The following is a 14,877-nucleotide window of genomic DNA, read 5'->3' as shown; positions in this document are numbered from 1 at the left end:
CAATAACTTAAATATTAAGGGAACTAAAAACTGACTCTAGACTTTAACCACAAACTTGAACCTGAACTTTAAAAGTTATACATATAAAATAAAAACACCAAATAAAAGAACCTAACCTATAAACATTTCACAGGTAAATGTTGGGCGATAATCTGTAATTCAACTATATTTTCACAAAGATACGAAATTAAAGCTCAGCTGTTGCGATATTAAAGAAAATGTATCAGATTTCTATTTGAGTTTTCCTGCTGACATCAAGGCTCAAGCCTACTGAATACTGTTTTATAACTTTGCTGCAGGTCAAAGCAGAAGATATTCAGCAATAATATGTTATAATTTTAATTATTTTATTAGTTTACATCTAGTAAATTTAAGGTTGAGAGAACTAAAGACTAACAGATCTTTCTTTAACTCATCAAACACAGAGGTGTCATTAAAGATATTAGTTCCACGTGTGCTTTTCCTGCTTTGATGAGTCAAACTGTCGCTGTGGCTTTACATGCTTTACATGCTTTACAGGTGCATGCAAATACTGATAATGAGAGTTTTTCGAGAGAATGGGTGACTAATGCTGCAGTCAAACCTGGAAAATCTAAATTTGTTTTTTCACCCTGCAGTAAAGCGCACAGGAAGCTGTGTGGGTGCACGGCTGCAAGAATTAGCTGCCAAGGCTAAGCATGTTAGCTAAAATTAGCATTCAACACTTTGTCATCACACTCTCTGTTCCTGTTCACGCAGCATCTTGTACTTCCTGCAGATCCCACAAATGTTCTAACAATTCGATGGTGGGTCAACTTTACTTCAGATTGCACATGAGGCACAAAGTCAAGGAGACGGGATCGATTTGTGACAGGAAGCCAATACACGAGTACAGTGGAACAGAGTTTCCCCCCATACAGCTCAGTTATAAGAGCAGCAATAACACAGTGTAGAAATACTCTGTTGCAAAGAAATAAAAGTACAAAAGTATTTGCTTCAAAATATACTCAAAAAGAATACAGAATAGATCCATTTGAGTGCATTGTGGCTGCAGAAAAACAGTGAAAACAATTGGAGAGTAAAAGAAAGAAACTCGGAGATATTGGGAATAAATAAATAATGTGCTGTTACATCATTTATTATTGGCTAAGATCAACAGAGAAAAATGTATGTGTTCACAAACACATTTCTGATCACATTAATGTTGCTACCTAGAAGTTAACTGTAATTGTTTATTTACAGCTGGGTAAGTTAACCTATAATAATACATCATAATTTAATAGTTGATTATATTTTGTATCAATAATCTGAATCTGCCTCTGAGACGTAGTGGAGTAGAAGTATAAAGCTGCATGAAATGGAAATACTCAAGTACTTGAGTCAATGTACTTAGTTTCATTCCTCCACTGACTGATGTTTATTTGACCTAAAACTCACAGAGCTGACTCAGTTTAAACGGCACCTTTGAACTAAGCAATGTGATGGTTGATTAAGTTTCAGTTTTATGAGGCTGCGTGTGTGACAGCAGCCCCGTTATTGGGAGTCGGCCGGGAGCTGAGCAGGTGAGGAAATAAAAAAGCAAAGTTCAAAGGGAAGATTTGGACTTTGTTAGGTTTTTTCCCCTCATCATCAAAAACATAACTGCGTTCATTTAAGCCCAAACTGTCGAGTAACGAAGGGGCTCAGAGCGCCGCCAAGGTGCGAAACTTCATCTGTGACTCACATGCTCGCTATTTGTCAGATCAATTTGAGCTGAGTTGAGTTAATGGCGTTCTCTATAACAACAGCGCTGCAGCGGCCAAGGACAGAATGAGACAAAACTGTTTGGAGGAAAGGAATCAAATAGATAAAACACTGAATTTCCCCGGAGAGCTGAGTAACTTCTCGACAGTAACGTCGTCTTTTCCAGAGCACAGAAGGTTTGGCAGAGATGGGATCATTACTGGAATGTGAAAATATATTTATTTTAACAAGTGATTAATTGAACCTGGTATTGAGTCTACAAAGACGACACCAGTGAGATTGTGATTCTTGTTTTCAGCTTCATTCTCTTGAGGAAATAGTCCTTCAGGGAGAAAGTAAAATAAACCTTTAATTCATGTTTTATCACTTTCAGACTTTGGCTGGTGGAAGTCACACGTTTATTCTACTTCGTGGTTAGCTTGAGTTGAATTTGTTTTTAATTTGACTAATTATGGCTCCATTTAGTGTATCAGAGCCTTTCCAGTGAGCCAACATGCAAAACAGCAGCAGTCTGACTGTGTTTGACCTTAATGAGTATCAGTGGTAACACCTGACACACACACAAACCTGCGTGTTACATATATTACAGAGACCATGAATGAATGATTATTACCCAGATTTAAACAATATATCAGCTAACAGCTATTCTCTATATAACACGATACAGGGAGTCAGCAATGCGTTAGCTCACTCCCATCACCTGGCCTGTGTTGTACTTTGCAAGCCTCGGGTCTGTGGTTCTACTATCTACTACTGACTGAAACTGCTGTTTTTATCATCTACGTCGGGTGAATTAAGGATTTATTTCCACCAAACCAGAGTTGGTGATTGTTGGAAACACTAACAGAGACAGTTTTGGTGAGTTTTATTCTATTTCTGTTCACTTTGAATGAAGTTACAATGCTACGATGAGCTGTGAGGTAAAATTAGCATTTCGGTCTATGGAGTGTGGTGGAGACTGATATTACGGCTGTTTCTGGTTAAACTAAAGGTCCCCCAAATAATGTTACATGGCAGCCATTGCAGCTCGTTTTGCAAATATTTTTCTATCTAACTCAGTTAATTAAGGGTTTATTTTGACCAAACCATCAATGATGATTGTTGGAAAGATGAACAAATCTGGTTTTGGTGGAGTTTTATTGTGTTGCTATATTTCTACAGTAGCCCAGAATGGACAAACCAAGCACTGGCTCTAGATAGGGGGTTATTTCTCCTCCTTACAATCTGCAATTACAACCGCTAGACGCAACTAAATCCTACGCACTGGCCCTTTAAACCAGGGTCCACAGTGAAAACAGGACGTGTTTATAGCCACACTTGACTTTTGAGTCCAGTCCTGGAAAGTCCTGAAAAAATGTCGACCAGTAAAAACAAAGAAATTATTTGAGAGCAGAGAAACATGAGCGATGGAGTCCCAAACCTCAGATTTTATTTTGAAGGGGTGACTGAGTTCATGGGAAGCCAACGTCACATCGCTCATAAGTGTGTGTGTGTGTGTGTACGGAAGAGTAATGTTAATCAACCCCAGATGAGTAAAGAGGCCAGACGAGCCAAGTCACTGTGTGTGTGTGTGTGTGTGTGTGTCAGTGGTGGGATGTAACTAAGTAAATTTACTCAAAGTACTGTACTCGAGTATTTACATTTTATGCTTTGAAATGGTCCCGTTGTAGCTTTCAGGGCCAGTCGAGGGGTGGAAGACAGCTCTTTAATGATTTTTTTCTGCTTTTAATACAACACAGACTCGTATTTTAAATAATAAACTTAATGCTAATTTTTATCTGAATAAGGTGGCATTGATTTTGGACTTTTTAACCCAGAAGGTAAAAGTCAATGGCTGCCTCTCTGAATCCAGACGGTCCTCTACCACAGTGGGAAAAGTAAAGGCTCCCATGTTTAACTTCATCAGTGAAACAATGTACACATTTTAAATACTTTATAAATGAGGATAAAATAAATTTAGCAGGAGGAAGAAATTCTGCACATTTATTTGCAACTCAAATGCCGCCTTGGATCCCCACAGGCCTGAGTCTGTTTGCCCCTGCTGTACATCCTGTACACAAATAACTGCTGCAGCCAGTACGAAAACTACAGACGCCCATTTGTGCCAGTGTCATGAGAGAAAAAAAGATTCTGTAAGTCAAAAAAATTACTTACTTATCACAAAGTCATTATATTGAGACACTAGGTCAAAATATTCCATAGAAAACAGACACATTGCCTGTTGTCGATGATCAGACTGCATCGTATCACAGCTCATGTATCTAGATACACATCGGATCGTCTTTGAAGGGAAAGATTCACACTCCTAGTAAACAAATATAGTTTTAATTGTTCTTAACTTGATTCTGGTATATGAGTCTATATCTAACTGTGTCTTAATAAGATATTCCAGCTAATATTGAGCTCCATTTAACCAGTAACAACAATGGTTTGCATAATATGTAAGCAGAATATGTGTAGCAGAACATCTCAGTTTAAGAGAAAGTCATTTTGTACCAGTGTTGGAAATGAAGCAGCAGTTTTTCATTGGTTTAATAAAAAATGCTAAAAATAGGAATGTTTTTGGTGGTTCATTCAAGAGAAACTCAGTTATTATATTGTTCTGTTAGAAGAAATTGTGTAATCTTAGATTAACAAATGTACAAATTCTTAATTTCAGCTCAATATAGTGACTAAAATACTCTTTTTAAGACTTAAATAAGTGAGTTTAAATTGCTTGTAATAAACACAACCTGTTTAAATGTTTGGCTTTTTTTCTTGCTTTAAGGCCCATTGCAGTCTCTCAGTGGCTAGATGCTAGTTTAAAGACTTACAGCCCCATTGGCAGATTTCCTTGCTCAAAACAACATTTGGCTTGTTTCTGCAGTGCAGACCAGACTATAGCTTTAATATTAAAACATTTGAACGGTGTTAAATGTTAGTGTTACTGTTATTTACTACTATACTGAATATAATATAAAAAGGTGTTCCTTAAGGGAAAATCTGTTTTGCCAGATCTGAAACTGAGTCAAAGATGACCAAACCCAAAAGGAATGATGACCAAAAACTACCAAAATAATGGAGATTTCCATGTAAGATGAGTCACAGTTCTAACACACAAACAACCAGAACCAAGACCACGAAGCTGACCAACACAAATAATTTTTACCTGTTAGTCAGAAACTTTTATAGAGTGAATGCCGACAGCAGCGACAGCCAGAACTGTAAAATCTGACGCAGCTGAGGCCTGTTTGTTGTGTCTTCTTCAATTCGTTTTAACTGACAGAGACTAAAGAGCAGAGGTTGGTCCAAACTGAATTTGGTTACTTTTTGGATTGGATTAGAAGATATTTTGCGCCCTGAAGGCTGAGCAGCACCTTACCATGGGTTTTTTTCTTTCCTCTGGAGTCATGAAACACTTTCATTTCATCGCTTACCAAAAACACCAGTTTCATTTTCCAGACTGTTTTATGTTGGCCCGGGAATGAGTCATCAAAACTTCAGGGTCTGGAAAGGATCGCCGCTGACGAAAACATTTCCCAGCATGCTCGGTTAGTCACATAGCAAGATGATGGATTGAAAGCTCTTCCAAATAAATACATGAAAACAAATCTCCACTTCCCAGGTCGGCAGTGAGGTTTTTATTCAACCCTTATTTATGCAAGAGAGGCTGGCCGGGCGCGTTCGCTCTTTCTCAACAATGCCGTGATTCAGTTTCATAAAGCTGCACACATTGTGATTTGGGAGCTGCCCGGTGCGACCACAGCCCTCTCCCGTCAGCTACTGGGAGCTGCCCAGTATACAACCGCAGCCGGCTGCTGCCACAGAGCTAATTGGAAGTTAAGTGTCTTGTTCAAGGACACAGTTGAGGTTGGAGAGCACCGCTGCTTCACTTAAAGGGTCAGTTCACACAACAAACACATGCTTCCTCACTCGCCATTAGTGGAGTCCAGATTGTTCCTGTTTTATGTTAAAACTTCACACAAGCTGCGATAACATCAACATATATTTTCCCTTTTTCATAAAAGACTTTTGAAGAAGAAGTTGCAGTAGGTAACTTTTATGAACAGTTATTTTTTGTCATATTTGCTGAAACTTTCACTGCATTCTGACAGATAATCTGTGAATAAGTTCCCCTGGTTGACATTTACAAGATAGTCATTCTTCCAAAAAAAATGTGATAAAGGTTCAAATATTTGACTCCTCCTTTTGCTGCGGACTCCCTTCAACCCACTCAAACTCCAAACCATTTGATGGAAACAGAAATAATTCTCCTAAGTGACAAAAGTTTGCTTCAAATTCACTCGAAACACGGCTACAGTCTCCATTTGGGCCTCTCATATGATGGCGTCACACTATTGAATGTTGTATTACTCTAAAATTAATTTCCTGGAGCCTTTCTCAAAAGACTTACTGCTGTTGTTAAGGTATTTCTATATCCTTCAAAGACTTTAATGCAAGTATAGTGTATTTATTGTTTTTTTGTTAAAAATTGCGAGCCCAAAGTGACACCTTCACATTGCTTGTTTAGTCCAACCATAAGCTCAAAAATATTTTTAAAAATAAATAAACATTAATGAAAAGAAAAGCTGTAACCATTAAATGTTTTACATGAAAAAGTTGCCAATTAATGTCCTGTCAATCAACTAGGCCTAATTGATTAATCAACTCATAATTGCAGCTGTACTTTATAGGAAAAGCATATTTCTTCATATGTTTTGTGTGCAAAAATAGGACTTTGCAAAGAAAAGACTGTAAAGGACCTCTTTAAGTGCAGTAGTTGCAGCGAATGCACGGTTACATTCCTTCATTGCACAAGACAAAGCTGTGAAGTGACTCCCAGCTCTGATATTGATGAGCAGTGAAGTGCGTGGGATGTCTGATATCTGAGGAATGAAGTGGGAGGAGAAACTATGTAGCTCTCCATCATATTCCTCATAAATTCACTTTTTCTTGTGTGTTTTCATGTTTTTTTCCAGAGCTGGCTGAAGAACAGAAGCTCGCAGGCACACTGAATCTCTGAGACGTCGGCGTGCTGAACGCTGAGATAACCTCTGGATGTTTGATGCTCAGCTCGTTGTAACTTTATATGACCATCCAACCAGCGCAAGAAGAAAAAGAAAAAGCTGTGTTGTTTTTGTCTGCCTCTTTGTTCGAGGTATCTCTAGTATCTTGAACATGGCATCACAAATTCCAGAAGTGCATCAAGTGCCACAATCACCAAACAAGTCGAAAGGCACCAGAGATTTTCTCACACTTTAATGAAAAGCAGCCAAAGCAGTTTGTTTACTATTTAATCTGAAACCTAAACCTGTGAAAGTGCCAGTTTTCCCTCCTGTCATAAATCTTTTTCTTCTTGTTCCTGATGTTTGAGCTCTGCTGTGCAGAATGACGTATGTAGTGAGCAGTGGAGGTTAAAATGTTACTCAGGAAATTTGTTTCATTGCTTTATGAAGTGAAGAGTGTGTTTAAATTAATGAATTTGATTTTAGAAGTCACGAAAAGTTTGTTGAAGTGAGTTGACACTGACAAATTATTAACTTAAATTATATTTTTATTTGCCTTCATATATTCCCGATAAACACAATATAAAAGTAACAATATCACATCAATGATTATAAAAATATGTGTTCATTTATTGTTAGAGTAATAATATGCAGCCTACCTGTTGTATTTTAATGCAGTCTAATAAAAATAATGCAAATGCAAACATAAGAACATGAAATATGATGCTTTATCTGTCCAGTCAGGATTAACAAAGCCTGGCTCTCATTCAGCTCCGGACAAAATAAATCTCCACACACATGAAACAGCAGAATCAAAGTGAGCTCTCTTTTATTGAGGTCTTGCCACGATGATTGGCCATTTTAAGATTAGTTGAGCCAATAAGCAGCAAGGTCGGACTGCACAGGTGGAAAGCAATCATCCTGTCAGCACCTGGAGGGAACACAGGAGCGTTTGTGTAACAAGCACAAATCCTTATTAGTAGTAGTTAAAGAAGAGGAAGAGCAAGCTACAGTTTCTGTTTCATACACCCATACTGAATCGATGACAGGCGTCAAACACAAGGCAGCATATGAAACCACAATAAATGTGTTTTTTGAATGAAGAATGAAGTTAATTCTGTTTAAGTGCATCTATAACAAACAATAGAGATGTCAAACAGCAGGAAACAGATGGGTTGCATGAGCTGAGCGCATGATTTCCAGTAGTCTGTGTCCAATTCTCCCCTCTAACATCAATGCTTTCTGGATATTTTTAATGATAAGCTGCAGTTTATTCAGCTGCATACTTGTGTTGTTGTCGTTGTTGAAACCTCAGTGTTTTTACTTCATCGTGTTTTGCGGACAAGCTCAGCAAGTATTCATGTGGGTCGTAATGAGCCGAAGCCTTTTGTTTTTCCTTCTGCTGATGTTGTGGAAAATAAATGGAAGTAGAGTCAACAACAAAGTCATATCTTGCCATTAGTCGCTTGCTGCAGATTTGTTGTCTGGTGTTGATTCTCAGTGGGTCCGGCACTAAAGGCTGAATCGCAGCTTGCAGGGAATTACAAGTTGACCCTCTCTAAACAAAGGGGGCATGTTTTGGAGTTGAGTCACATTATGCAAATATCCTCTGATCACAACTTTGAATCAGACAAGTTCGAAAAAGTAAAATATGTTTTCATGAGACTTCAGCCTTTGTTCCAGTTGCAAACCACAGTACTGCAACAAGAAATCCTGCTTGGACCCAAACAGATTTTCCCCACAGACTTTATAGCAACCATTAAAAAAGACATTGGTAAATATGTTGACAGAATACTTCAATCTGCGAATTATATGACACTTGTTTACACTTGTTTACACTTTCTGATCGTACACCACTATATTAAAGGGACAGGTCACCCCAAAAGTCAACTGTACGGGGATGAATTTCTATATATCTCATCTGTTTAAATTGATCAAATTAAATTATTAAGGCTTAAAGTTATTAATTAATTAAGGAGGTGGCCACTTTAAGTGACAGGTGTTTTATACAGTCTATGATGATGTTAGCTCAAAAATGCTTTCTTCTGCACAGTGTCGGTAGAAAGAAAATAGTTCCTCCATGAAACTGCTCACAACAAACTCTGTGGATTATCTAACTGGAGACATTGTTGTTGAGTGCCATCTGGTTCCACTCAGCAACTCACACCAAAACAATGTAGGTGGATAAATAACAATACAGGTAACGTGGGTAAACTTTCACTTTAAGGTTTGGGGAGGTTTAGGCACAAAACAATGTGGTTCGGTTCAGGGAAAGATTCTGGTTTGAGTTAAAAATGACTACTTTCGTCATCATGGTTGGAATAATAACCATTTGGTTAAGGTTAGGGAGGGACCTGCATTGACTGTCAATGTGTGTTAAAGTCCGACATTTTGTCTTCTCTATGGATGGCAGTCAGCCGGGGCAATAGGACTAGACTGAAATATCTCCAGACATACTGGATGGATTGCCATAAAATGTAATGTTTTTATTCCTAATGACCAGTGGCAGACGCTGGGGCTAAAAAAATAAAAAGGGCACCAGTGTGCAGAAAGTTGTGATGCATTTATGGTGAAACAGCACCCTAGGAAAAAACAAATCGAACATGGGTGAACTAGTGGTAGCGATCGCAGAATTCCTATTCTGAATATAAGGTTTCCATTATTAGCTATAATGTTGTAACGATCGAAGTTAGTGAAACAATAGTATACAAGCACAAGTATAACAGACAGAGCTTCTGAGTCTGTGAAGTGAAGCCTTGCATTCTATGTAATGGCCAGCAGGGGGCAGCTCCATTGGCTGCAAAAAAAAAAACAGGGTATTACGGCGTGGCTACCTTCTGACTGACTGCATTGACTATTTGCTCCTAAAATCTTTTCACAAACACATTTTACTGTTTACCTGAAATACGAGATCATGTGTGACCAGGCGTACCGCCATCGTTTCTTGGTACAGACAAGTCAAACTGCTCAGCCAATGAGAGCAGCTCAACTCGCGGTACGTCACCTCCGCTGGCTCCAACAAACTGTCAAGGCTTCAAAACGGGACTCCACAAACAGATCTGTGACAATAGGTTCAGACTTGTTTACAACAGGTTTAAGTTTTAGTGAACTAATACTCTGCTGAGTTGTTTTAGCCAGTTTAACAAAGGGTTCGTTCACACATGTACACCCACCCATAAACACACACTTTAACTCAGGCTTACACTCATCTTCAGATTCCTCCACTGTAACAAATGGACTTTAATCGTCTCCGGAGCGGCTGAAGCTCACAGGAGGAGGAAGCTTTATTTATTTTAACTCCTGATTTGTGATCATGCTGCACGTTGCTGCTGACAGGATGGCAGAAAAATGCTTCCACTTCAAACAACTCTGAAGGAGCGGACGGCTGCGTGGGCCGCGGAGATGGCGGCAAATCATTCGTCTTTTGAGCGCTTTGACCTCGACATGTGAAGTCAAACCCACTGATGTTGAGGCTCAATACGAGACTGCACGGACAAATGAGGAGTTTCATTCCAACCTGAGACGTCCACCAGTTGAAAAATGCAACACCTGCTTCTTCCAAAGACAGTAAAACAAAGATGTCTCACTCAATATTAACATACTGGTGCTGCTCTTTTAATCTTCATCCAATTAACACTCACAACCTACAAAATCAACCTACAAAACAACTAAAGTATATATTTTTTTGAAGATATGGTGTGTTAATCAAGAGATCTAAAGCAAACTAATCTGCATTGAGGCAGATTTACTGATACATCTTGTGCGATAACATCCTTGTTTGGACGGACACATGTGCTTTCAATTTCAATGACCTGGGTTCAATTCCCAACTCATGAGAGCAAGTTTTCTACTGAGACGAACAATAACATTGCTGGAAATGTTTTGTTCTTATTTAAACTATGACTAAAGCTTTTAACCAAATAGTTTGAAACAAACGTTTAACTGACAGTTTAGAAAAACTTCCTGAAGTCTTTTTTAGTGCTTTAAATCTCAGATTGCTGCCACATAATCTCATATATAATCCCTAATATATAATATAATATCTAATTGGTAACAATTTATATTTACCATTACCTAGTAGACTGCTAGCATCAATATTAATAGCATATTGACTCTACATTATAAAGCACTTATTGATGCATCATTCTGGGTGATTCTACAACAAGTACTACAAGTTTTCCATCAATAACCTCCTAATTACTGCTTATTGATAGTAAGAAAGATAGTGGTGATTTCATCAGAGTCCGCCTCCTTTTGGTCCTTCATTCTCTCGGCTCTGAACGCAGTCCGCCCTTCGAGTGTTTCGATGTTGATAGAGTAGGTCTCAGTAAGGATGTGGGCACAACAATCTCTGATTCCCCGTTGTTTGGCCAGTCCCACTTCGTCCAGACCGGACATTAGCATGGCTCCTGCTCTCTTCCTCTCCTCTTGGGGCAACAGCACCCGCCATGGTCTCCTAGTCTGCTGCTCTTTAATCCAAACCCCACACTTCACTTTTGAGTGACTGTAGTCTGTTTCTGTCAATGGTGTTTCAGCAATAAAGACAAAGAAAATAACACATTAAAAATAAAAATTTACTGGTGGCTCCATCTACGTACATGCGTGGGAGGAATAATAAGAGGAATAATTTGTCCTGATTATGCCATTAGAGGAAAAGGAGATCATCAGAAAACTTCATTCATTAAACATAACCATCCACAGCAAATGTACTTGAAATCAGGCCAGAATTCATGATCATATCAGGCTCTGTAACAAACTGACGTTGATGCCTTCAACATAGGACTCTCTATATTATAAAGACATTACACCAAGATTTGAATAACTTGCGATTATGATTTGCATGCAGCGAAGATCAAAGGAATATCCAAATTCATGTGCAGCTTACTGTCTGATAACTCTTCCCCCAAACAAATTGCTAACAAGCTCGCTGTGCGCCACAAGAGCGGGTTTAACGAGCGGTAATGTTCAGCTGTGTGTGGTATAAATAGGAACAGAGGTTTTCAGAGGCTGTTGGGTTAAAGTACAGGGTAGGAGGCTTTTAGGTCAGAGGTCCAGACGACTTCATGAGAGGGAGACGACTGGCAGGACTACAGTCGATCTGTCATCTTCGTGGGAGGGCGATCGTTTGGTCTGAAACAAGTAAACAAATCTGTCAGTGAGGCGATAAAATTTCACTTGTTCACATAATTGCAGATCATCCTTAAATCAAGTGTCATTTTTTAGAGTAAACGCCTGAATAATGGGTTCAACTGCAACTTTCTGCAACAGAACTTCAATCTAAGCATGTAAGAGGAATCCAGTTGTCACAAGCTTACATAAAACAATGTGGAAACAGCTCGATTTATCCACATGAAGCTGAGTGAAGGAGGCCTGAGTGATTCACCAAGCTCCCTCAATTAATTCCTTTCCTATTACACATTTGTTTGCTTCTGAATAAAAGAATAATAAGTTTGACCCACTGGCAAACCATGAACGTGATGCTACTGTTGCAAAATCTACTTGTTATAAAGTTGTGGTCTATACATTATTATATTAAAATACTCAGAGTTATTCCTCAGATTGTTACGATTTCATTTAAATATTTAAATTGAGTCACAGATGCTGAAACTTAAGAATGATCAGAGTCAGAATGAGTTTTATTATAAAGGAATTTGCCTCGGTATATTGGTGCTTAAGATAAACACAGGACAAAGAAAACAAGAATAGAAAATATTATTATTATATTAGAATATTTGCAATGTGCAGGAGCAGATTTGTATGATTGGAAGCCTCTATTCCTTTTTTTATTTCGCCTACATGAAACAACTTTAAGAGGCAGGTGTGAAGTTTCTAAAATGGGCCTCTTGTCGTCCATCTTCACAACATTGTAGTTTCACCACAGCAGACACACGTCGTCAACATCCGCCGTCACATAACTACATTAATACATAAAGTAAAGACAGTTGACAGACAGTAATACCAACAATACATCCAGATTAAAGAGAGAGAGATGTTCTCTTGCAGAGTCAGTCTACTTTCATATAAAACATTACGTTTATTTTAATGCCTGATCTTTTAGACTTTACTAACCTTTACTGCCTGGTTCTTTGATACCACTGATATTTCTTTATGGTATCTTTATCTGTCAGCCTGATCCTGTAAGCCAGCAGCTCTCAGACTTCTTCCTCAAGAGACCCCTTTTCTATCATTGGCTGAACTGGTGTCCCCCACAGAACAGCTGATGAACTGCAAACAGTGAACACAGTAAGGTTGTGTAAAATTAAAGATTTGGATGAATTCTGAGCAGATTATTTGATGAGTTTTCATATTTTTAGGAACTTTTTATACAATTCTCTGTCTGTGTTTTTTTTAAATCTAATTCTACACACTTGATAGGCTTTGTTTTCTTGTCCCTGACTCTTATTACCTCTCTGGTTATTATAACTGCTTCCTTTTTTCGATAAGATATCAGCCTACTGTGTAAAAACTGTGTGAAGTTTCCCTTTGTGCCTTGAAATCAAGAAGGCCTCGCAACCTTCCCATGAAGCTTTGGCGACCCCCTAGTGGGGGTCCCGACCCCTAGGTTGGGAACCACTGCTGTAAGCAATGACTCATTAGCCTTTCTTTTTCCCAGCAGTTATTCACACAAGAAATATAACTGCACTGATGATTCTCTGTAGTTCATACTGAAATAAAAATGTAGTTAAGTTATTAGCAGAAGTAACAACTGGTCAGAAATAAATCTGTTCTGCTTCCTGTCTTATTCACTCCAAAAATCCCCAAAATTCAGTAAAGTTCAGTTTGAATTCGTCTGTTTCCCACCAGTGAAATTCGGATTGCAGTTTCCAGTGGTAAACACATGGTAAAAGCATCTTATAAAAAACAATAAAACCACAGTAAATAAACTATGAAGACACAATAAAACAAGCCACAAGCTGCCGGAAGATACAGACTTTACTTACAGGGATCAGCTGATAAGAAGAGAATGAAAATAAATCCCTTTCCAGCACAAAAGCCTCGTAAAGGTGTGAGACGTTGCATCATTTAATGTGCAAATTAATCTTACTAATTGCAGTAAATACAGTTAATGAGAGTGTTTCCTTAATTCCTCAATTTAAAGGTCAGACTGGGGCAGGAAAATACTGTCATTGTTTTCCCACGACTTTCAGTGATTTATACTAATATAAAGGTCAAAGATAACATGCTCCGGTTTGGGTTTAGAAGGTTTTACCCCATTTGTGCTAATGAAGCTCTTTTAGGTCTTGTTTAAGAAACAAACACGCTTGTCAAGCCAAAACTAAGAATTCCTGCACAAGATGCAAGAAACAGTTCATTAACAATCAGCTCTCTCAAGCCGAGCTATTAAAAGCTCTAATATGTAACATTTCCTCATTAAACAGTGTAAAAACTCTATTTCTCTGTTCTATATGTAGTTGAGTTGTGTTCTTACATTATCTGAAATGTTTCCAACAATGTTCAAACTCAGAAAATCTGTCATTTTATTCAGGTAGCGCTGCGTTTCACCGGTCACCTGTCAATGGCGTCATTATACAAGCGTTGTGGTTGTCTGCTAGAAGCTGTCATACATTGACTTGTACTACCAGGATCATGAGCTTTCATTTAACTCAAAAAAAAAGTTGTGGAACTGGATGAAAAGCGTGAACCTCAATATGTTGTTAAGTAAAAGATGAAGAACATTCGTTTAATCAGAGTATATGTGGAAGGAATGTGGTTTCGTAGCAGAAAACAACTTCATGACAACACGACGGACCTCCGATCCACGACCAATGCAGGAGGAGAGGCCACAGGATGCTGATCGGCCAAAAAAGCTCGATATGCAAGAACAGATCGAAGGACGTTCAAACAATTCATCGTTTCCGCCAAAAGGTGTTCGATTTAAAGGATCATGAGTGCGCTTTGACAGGACAGGATGATCTCCAAACCCTCCAGCTTATCAATGAGGGACGAAAAAGCGTGCGTGTGTTTGCTCGAAAGCTGCGAGCTGGTGGGTGAAGACAACACAATCCCATTGATCCCCGCGCTGCCTTCACCAGCCTCAGTCGTAACTTACTGCCCGGTTTTCTATGTTTTCTTGAGCCCGACTTACGGGTGTACTCCAGATTCATACAAAATGTTGCGTATGTGGTAACTGTTTACAAAGAAACCCAATGATTCAATCAATAATCAAAAT

Source organism: Morone saxatilis, unplaced genomic scaffold, assembly GCF_004916995.1.
Source record: "Morone saxatilis isolate NCDOM2014 unplaced genomic scaffold, NCSU_SB_2.0 Contig6, whole genome shotgun sequence".
NCBI lineage: Eukaryota > Metazoa > Chordata > Actinopteri > Moronidae > Morone > Morone saxatilis.
This window is presented reverse-complemented; position numbering follows the sequence as displayed.